This window comes from Rhagoletis zephyria, unplaced genomic scaffold (genome assembly GCF_001687245.7).
Source record: "Rhagoletis zephyria isolate East Lansing unplaced genomic scaffold, Rhagoletis_zephyria_1.1 Rzeph_scaffold_01563, whole genome shotgun sequence".
Classification (NCBI taxonomy): Eukaryota; Metazoa; Arthropoda; class Insecta; order Diptera; family Tephritidae; genus Rhagoletis; species Rhagoletis zephyria.
Genome location: NW_016158647.1, coordinates 27,865 through 37,331, shown reverse-complemented (window position 1 = coordinate 37,331; position 9,467 = coordinate 27,865).

Genomic DNA, 9,467 nt, shown 5'->3' with positions numbered 1-9,467 from the left:
GCTGAACCAACTGCCGCTACTTTGCCCGCAATGTCAACAGGTACGACAATTAGCATGGCATTTAACGCTAGAGTAGGAGTGGACTGGAGCGCTCTGCTGATTTCGACGAAGGGCAAACACTGTAGCCTATTAACAAGAGTAGGCCTTTGCAGTGAATTCCATCAGATAATGACGTCATATATGTACCATGATTGGCTTGATTATGGTTTTATATAGCCAGTATATTACTTTGGAGAGAGGCCACATCTCTTCGCAGCATTTTTACAGCAGTAAAGAGCAACTGTTACCTTTTCTACTCGCTCCTCATTATTTGGCTTCCACGATAACTTCCCGTCCAGGATCACGTCGAAGAATTTGAGAACAAGTGAAGCACCCCCTATTGAGGCAAGCTGGGTACAAGGCGATTTGTACCCCCTGGTGAATGTATGAGCTCCGTCTTTCCTGGATTGATAGCAAGACCGCAGCTAGCGGACCAATTTGAGACAGGGTTTGGGTACCCCCCTTGCATGAAATCCTACAGAGCGTCCAAGAACTTTTCACTGAGGTTGAGTGCGAAATCATCCACGTAAGCAATAAAAAGTGGAGTTTTTTTTCGGAAGTCCGTCTTTGTGTTTTACCGCATCTTTACGAGTATTATACCGCTATTTTAAAAAGCCAATTGAAATGCCAACTCCATATAGCGCAAAAATGAAAAAAAAAATCGATAATAGTAGCGATAAAAAATTGTGATAACCGATAATATCGATAAATATATATCGATAACGTGGTCGATAGACAATTCGAAAAGAGCTAGAAAATAATGAATTAATTTTTTCTAGATTTTTTTCTTTTTCGCTCCTTTTTTTTAAGTTAGAACCCAGCGTTGTTTTTAGACTGGCAACATTTTAAAATGAATCGGTAATAGTATCGATAAAAATTATGATAACCGATAAATATATCGATAACAAAAATCTAAGACCCAGAAAAATAACAAATAAATATGTTTTGCATTTATTTTTTTGTTAAAAATTATTAAAACCAAGCGGTAACCGATAAATATATTGATGACGATATCGATGGCACTATTGACAGACAAATCGAAAAGACCTAAAAAAATTGTATATTAAAGTGTTGCACATTTTGTTTCTTGTGTTGCGTCAACAGTCTAAAATTAATCGGTAATAGTGTCGATAGCAAATTATGATAAACGATAAAAGCATCGATAAATATGCCAATGACGCAATCGATTGGAACATTAGAAAGACCCAGAAAAATTAGAAACACCTAAAAATATTCCAAGTTTTCCTATTTTTCTATTTGAGAAATTAGAACCAAGCGTTTGCTTTCGGACTTTCAACGATTCCAAAATTAATCTTTAATGATATCACGGGCCAAACCGACAAACGATTGTAGTGCCAAATCAGAAAAAGAAGATATCGATAAAAATTACGATAACCGATAATAATATCGATAAAGAAATCGAAAAGACCCACAAAAATAAAAAAATAAAATATATGTTCAAATTTTTTTTTAGCAAAAATGGCACCAAGTATTTTCTTTCCGACTGCCAACGCTTCAAAAATTAATTTTTTTCCCCCCAGAAACTTTTCTAAATTTCCAATTGAAGGTCTCAAAACAACAATGACAGTTCTATGTGTGTATTAGTGTGCAGTTATGCAAGTGTATGCTCATAAGTTCTTGTCTTTTAGAATATTTTTAATAGGAAATAATATGTAAATATTTCTTAATTTTTTTTAAATTTTTTCTCGTTTTTTTCTGTAACGTTAAGTCAAGTTTAGTAACTATATTATTATGTATGTATATACACTTAAGTTTGCGATTTAAAAATGCTTATAACTAAAACTTTATTTAATTATTTTGTTTAGATTTTAGTTGTTGTATTAATTTAACTACTTACGTTGCTAAGTCAATTACGTAATACTTAGATAAGTACATTCATATTTATTCTTCTTAATCCCCTAGTAATATGTTTTTAGTTATTAAATTTAAGTAAAGTCTTCACCCTTAGCCTCCACTCCTATTTTGTTGGTTATTTTTTTATTTTTTATTTTTTGCATTTGGAAACCCACAAAACACACACACACGCTCATAGTACCTACTCAAAGCAGCTAGTTAGTTAACTCGTTTTTTATTTTTTTAAGCTTCAAAAACCGCCACTTTCTTATTACTTTATACAATATTTACATTCATGATATTTTGTTACTAAAAGTTTTGATCATTTTCATAAAATTCCTCTTTGTCGCATTATCAATAGCTGACCTTTTGCCATATTTACTGCCAAGCCTTTGCTAAAAAAAAAAAAAAATAATACACAGACATGCATTTTTACTTGTACTCCAATGTGTATTGGGATGCCCATTATGCATAGCTGAATAATTTCGGATTTCCCCTACTTTCGCTCACTGAACTTTCTTGCAATTTCCGTTTTGGTGTTATTATTAAAATTTTATGCGGCTGGTCGTAGAGCCTTTGCCGCCGCATTGATTTACTTGATACGTCTTTTTATGTATTTTTCTTCTTTTTTTTGCAACATAGTATGTATGTATGTATATCGACGCAAACGCCAACACAGGCTGACTCCACTCTACTTCACTCCACGCATCCCCTTGTTCTTTCGTTTAATCAATCACTCACTCACTCATCCACTCACCCATTCACTTAATTTGATTATTTTACTGCACTCTTGCCGAATGCAGTTCAATCAATTTTGCAATTTTTGCTTTCGTCAATCAGCGAATACGCGAATATGTTGTTGAAGCCATTTTTTATGTATTAAAATGATTTATTGTGTTGTTCTTTTTCTTCTTCTTGGTTGTCTTGCTCATGAATGGATAATCAAACGTATTGAGGTGGAAAACATCTGCGAAATCAACGGCAGAAGACGGCAAGGAACACAGCATTTGGATGTGAGGGTGGTTTTGAAGAATGAAGGCTGCTCAACATTTGCACTTTAAGACAGAGTTTCACGAGCGAAATGGATTCCTAGGTTATTATAATTTATTTATTTATTTCTTAGTTTAAAAATAAGGGCGAAGGTGAAGCTGAATATGTACATAGATGAAGAAAATGATCAACATAGAATTAAAAAACAAAGACAAATATAAAAGCATAGATGAAGATAGAGGAAGAAGGATTAAAATAAAGGTAATTATAGAGAAAATGATATGGATAGAGACACAGAGACTCAATCTGGAAACTATTTCGAGATTTTATAGATTTTAGTAATTCCCGGAACTATATATAATAAATAATATATATATATATAACAATCGATATTTTTATCGATTTTGTTATCGAAATTTTTATCAAGTTTTTTATCGGTATTATTATCGATATTTTCGGAACTTATCGATATAATAATCGTCATTTTTATCGATTTTGTTACTGATTTTTTAATCGATTTGTTATCGAAATTTTTATCGATTTTGTAATCGATATTTTATCGATTTTGTTATTGATATTTTTATAGATTTTGTAATCTTTATTTTTATGGATTTTGTTATCAAATTTGATATCGATATTTTTATCGAATTTCTTAACGAATTAGCTATCGAAATTTTTATCGGTTTTGTTATCGGTCTTGTTATCGATATTTTGATGGATGTTACTATCGATTTTGTTATCGATAATGCATATAACTCAATTCTTTCTTAAGCCGTCTTAGGCGGTTATTGCTTATGACCATAGAAATATAACCTTAAGCAAAATCAGATGCATATGTACATACATACATATGTACATTGGTTATGTGACAAACTAGATATGTAACGTAAGCTTGACTTCTCCAGTGTGGCCCAGTCGCACTTACTTTTTATCTAAGAGCGCTCTCACTGATATTTAATATTCATGGTTCCCCCCGAAACGTAGAAGAAATATACCAGGAATGCTCAGACCATAGATCGGATAGATATTACTATGAGATATGGACTGCGATCGAAGGACCTATTCACAAAACTGATATTGAAGGGGTAAGGGAGTGAATGTGCTCATACTGTGGCTGTATAAGGCCTATGTCTGTCACGCGTCTCCAAGAAATGTCATAGCATTTGACTAAATGGTTAAAGGTTGTCGAATCGCAAAACTGGTAGAGATGGTTTGATCAAACTCCTAGTTTGTGCAAGCGATCTTTCAGGTTACAGTGTTCTAAAAATGCCTGTGTCGAGTGCCTACTTCTCCTTTCGGAGATCGATCTTTCGAAGCTATTTTTTCTTACGCAGTTCATGTCGTGCGCCGCTAGTGCTGTTCTCTCGTTGCTGTTCTATCATTTCTGAGCTATTTTTTGATCGTATTTGAGCCTTTTGCTGGGTAGACCCCAGACCCAATTGAAGTTGCGGTCGCTGCTTCCTGAGACTTTCTGTGCTCACCAAAACTACCGATGATGTCCCCTCGAGAGGAAAGAGAGCCTTGAGTGGCGACTGTCTATCACTGAGGGTAACAATTTTGTCATTGTGATAGCTCCTACTCAGATTTAACTCAGCACAGAAACTGATGGCGTTAACTAAAATAAACTAAGATTTAGAAGTAAACTGCATTCCTTTAGGCCTACATTTGTTTTACCGTAGAGCATGGAACTTGCTGAGGCTGCTCAGGGAAATTCCAAGAGTCGCTGGATCATGACGACAAGGTTGATAGGTTTCGAAATTCTATACCACGGTTTCTGCAGGACCTTTTCTCTGTGAAAACCCTTCTTGAATTTCAATTGTCCACTTAATCGATCATTTGAACAGCATAAGCGCGGTCGCGTTGGAAGGTAAACCTGGAATCACTAAAAGATTATGTTGACTTTAAGAGTACTCATGGTCTCAGAAAGCTTACGTAGTGAACACAACGGATTCTACGGGATACAAGTTATCTGTTTGAGAACAATTCACTTAAACTAACTTTGGTCGAGACCACAACCCAAGCAGATTTCCTGTTGCTTAGCTTTGTTGGGTTTACCAAATTCTTCCAAGAATAAAAGTTTTCGGCAGTAGTATTAGAAATTTGAGTTCATCAGCATTAAGCGGAGGTAGTTAGGATTAAGGTTGTTGCGCTAAACAAGGGTACATTTGGACCATAAGCATTGACCTTTTGTGATGCCTTAACTAACGGAAACTGCTAAGCTATACCGAAAGGTGCTGTGTGCTAAGAACGAAGTTTCGCAGTTAGCAGATGTCGACAGCGGAGAGTTGCCACGGACTGGTTAAAAAATGCGATCCCAGGTGTTTGTATCGCAGATTTGCAAGAGCCGGGCAGTGAACTAAGGAGCCGCGGCAGTAAGAAACCAGGTTAAAATTTTGACCCATCTCGCAGCTCACCATCGGATGCCTTTGGGGGGTCTCTTGACCTGGTTTTCGCACAGCGCTCATTGAGCTAACACTAGGTATATCTTTTCCCAAGAGTAGTCCACATGTAGTTAAAAGTAATTTCACTCTCTTTTTTCGGTGAGACCGCAGAGTCCGGATGGAAAAAAATGTAGTAAAGCGATGCGATTTTAGCGATAAGAGGCAGACGAAGTTATACTACTGATTCACTAAAAAATTTCGCGTGCGGGTCAAAAGTAGACGGCAGAATTTAAGAAGGTGTTTTCGGTCGGGAACGCGGCCTCAATCTGAAATTTAGGTTACCGTCTGCCCACAGCATGTGTCCAGCAGCAGTAATCCTTATAAAACAGATATACTTTTAGAGTGTAAAAAGGCAACCTGTTTAATAGCAAGATCTTTTCGAATGAGGATGAACGGAGACGTTGACACTTAGGACTACTACCGAAGAGTCAGAACTGATGATTTTCAAGAAATTTCTTAAGATTCGCTAAACGTGTGCATTTTAATTTTCATCCATGAGGTCAGATTTAATATCACTCCTGATGTAAACGGTCGCAGCTGTTTGTAGTCTGAGATTTAAACGCCTGGGCCAATAGTTAGGATAATGTCTATAAGCATCAGAACACTTTGTTTGCTGCTCTAGGAAAGGTAATAGACCACAAGCGATTTACTTTTACGGATCTTTCGCACGAAATCTCTAATTAACTTATTGAATCACAAAACTATTTAACCACCCACGTAGCTTCACTCTAGCCAAGTAAAGTTTGATGATAGCTTTTTTCCACATTACAATTCAATATGAGACCGTGGGCTGGCTCGGCGCAGGGTCGATAATCTTCATTGTAGCGCTTGCTGACTACTTATCTGACTGGTTGGCTGGCTGTCTTCGCTCGTCACAGTACATTATTGCCAACGGTGAAATAACGGATTGTCGTTGACAACAATAGTGACAGCATTATTTACATATAATATACGACGTACATATACATACATATGGATGTACGAATGTATTTACATATATACTTAAGTCTGTATTTATGAGCACAAAAGTAAGCAACTATGTGCACATAGAGTTCGATAAGCAATTGTGTGCCATTGTCATTGGTTGTGGCAGCTGCCAAATTATTACACACAATGGATAAATTTGAAGGCTCATTTCCCTTAGCAACTTTATTGTTGAGCCCATGTGCGAGAATTGCATCAATATGATGCTATTACGCATACCACCAAAAAGGCAGAATGAGATTAAATAAATTTACATACCTAGATGTATTAAGGAAAAGTGAAACAATTTTTGTAGAATTTAGTAATTTTTAGTTAATTTTTGAAAAAATTTTATCAAACTTAAATCTAATGCCGAATTTCCTCAAGGCACTGAAATTACCAAAATTACGAAAAAAGTTATACCACATGTGAAAACAGGCTTTTAATGACTTTTATTTATAACGTAATCCAAAAGAGTCAAATTAACAATTTTTAGAAGAAAAAATTTTAGAGATCTAACTTAAAATAAAGAAGAAAAAAATTAGAGAGTTGCCGACTGTCTGACAATTTCATTCTAAGTAAATAAAATCTTAATAAAGTAAGTTTGGCTGTCAAAAGAAAGAGGTTTAAAAAAGCTTACAGCCGAAAATATATTTTGAAGAGTGTTGCCAGCTGTTTGATAATTTTAATTTTATTTACTTGATAAGATACATTAAATATTGCAATATGGGTATCAAACTAAAGAGGTTTAGGAAATTGCCGTCTATTTGAGAAATTGTAATCAATTAAATTATTAAAAAAGATGAAATATTACAATACGGGTACCAACCTAAAGAGGTCTAGGAAATTTTACTACCGAAAATATTTTTGAAGCGGGTTGGCACCTATTTGACAAATTAGTTTAGTACTGTAGTATTCATAAAGTTTTAAGATTTTTTCTAATTATAAAAAACTTATTTGTCCGCACCCGCTTCGCTGAGTGTATGCAATTTCTGCGTATTACAATAGGTATAATTTATTAAAACTCAGCAAAAAAGAGATTTTGAACTTTTTAACCGACTTCCAAAAAAGGAGGAGGTTATCAGTTCGTCGGATATATTTTTTTTTTTTTTTTTTTTGTATGTTACCGCATAACTTTGGACCACGTCAACCGATTTCGATAATTCTTTTTGCATCGGAAAGGTAGTGTCTCAGAGGTGGTCCCACTAATCTGGTTAAGATCCGATCAGCGGATCATGAGATATATATATATATATTTTTTTTTTTATATAAGAGTTGAAGTCGGTTTTTTTTTTCTAAAAATTACTTGTTATAAACCCGCTTCAAAATATTTTTAAATTAAAACCTTTTTCGTCTGACACCCAAATTGTGATATCTATTTTAAGTTGAATTTAACTCTTTCATGTATTGAAGAAATAAAACTTTTTCAAAACTATTTCGATAGATACCTATAATGTAATAATTTATTTAGCTTATTAAATGATTTGGTGGCAACCCTCTTCATATACCTAAAAAAAAATCTTAATGTTTAATCTAAAGATTGCTTAACCCTCATTTGTTTGACACTTTTAACTGATGTATAATTTAATTTAATTCGACTTTTCAAACATTTGGCAACCCTCCACAAAATATTTTCAAACTATAACCTTCTTAGGTCTGTTTTGTCTAAATAATTTTTATTTTTTTGAAGTTGAATTTGACTTTTTAAACAGGTCGTCTCACCAGAACTTTACCACAAATACTTCGATTGAATGAGAAGAGCACAAAACCGGATATTTGCTAGTAAAAAATAATATAAAACATGTGTTAACTTATGCCGCGAAAATATTCTACGTTAGTTGGTTTATGGTCAGGTCTTAATATCCAAATTTGGCATTAAGATGTTTTTGTAACACAACCATTTTATGTAGGCAACCATGACGATTATGATGAAAATGTAAGCTTTTTAGAGTTTTTAGTAGAAATTTCCATGAATTTCCAATGTGTGTCCTATCAAAATTTTTGGCAATAAAAAAATTACGCCAAACAGACAGTTGAGGATTTTAAGTATTTTCCTTAGCGAAAACTTTTGCAAACATTTTTCGGACTTTTCGAGATTCTTTGTGATTTATATTTCCACTGCTTCGGAACCTTTCGGATGTTTTTCTGGATTTTTCGGTAATTTTCGGGTTTGCTTCATTACATAGGTGCCAGATATTTTTTTTTATCTAATTTGGGTCAAATCAGACCAGCTTCTATTAGGTGGCCTCCCTAGATGACCAATCATTTTCTTCCAACTCAAGCCTACATAAACCTTCATGGAAGTTTTTAAAGAAAAAAGAATAATAATTCAATCCATTGGATAAGTATTCAATGGACAACCAATCACTCTTCAACAAATACCCACTCCACTAGCTGGAATAACTCTAAGAATTTTATACGGACTCTTTTAAATTTATATAAAGGAACTCTCCGGAGTCATGGAGTCATGCACATAATTTTTTCTTATGGAAATGTCATAAAGAGAGTTTTGAGACTGTTGGGATTTTTATTGTAGCAACAGCATGAACGGTCCTCAAATAGTTTTGGGAAGTTTCGCTACCACTTCGTCCTTGGCCAGAAATAAATCTTAGTCGTTTCGGTTACTTAGTCTTAACTTTCGAGGAACTGTCGTTTGGGTCAACTTAACAGAAATTTTCTGAGAGCTAAACCATCCTGGAAGCGGCAGAGGATGTCTCACCAAACTAACGAACGAGATCCCAAAACATCTATTGGGCCCCGAAAAATAACAGTCGGCTGTCAAAGCTGGCTTTCCGTTGGAGTAGTAGACGAAACTCGTGAGACAAACCTAAATATAACAAGTGGGGAAAAGACACTGACGTCACGTTCCCGGAAAAAGAACTGTCAAAGGAAGAGCAATTGAAAGCTTTAACGCAGGAAATATATCAAGTGGTTATCCGAAACTATTATTACGAAAGGCGGAGAGTACTTTTTGATATTCTTTGTTAATTTTGTATATATTTTACTTTAATCTTATTATCCCCATGCATGTTGAATATCTACTCCGACCGGCACACTTCAATGAACTGGGTCTACATCCACTAATACCTGTGTCAGCAGCAATGACACCTGTTTGACAAAGCTTTTGTTTTTGGTAAACGCACGAAATTCCAGCGAACAAAGCTCGATTGTCAAACTAGA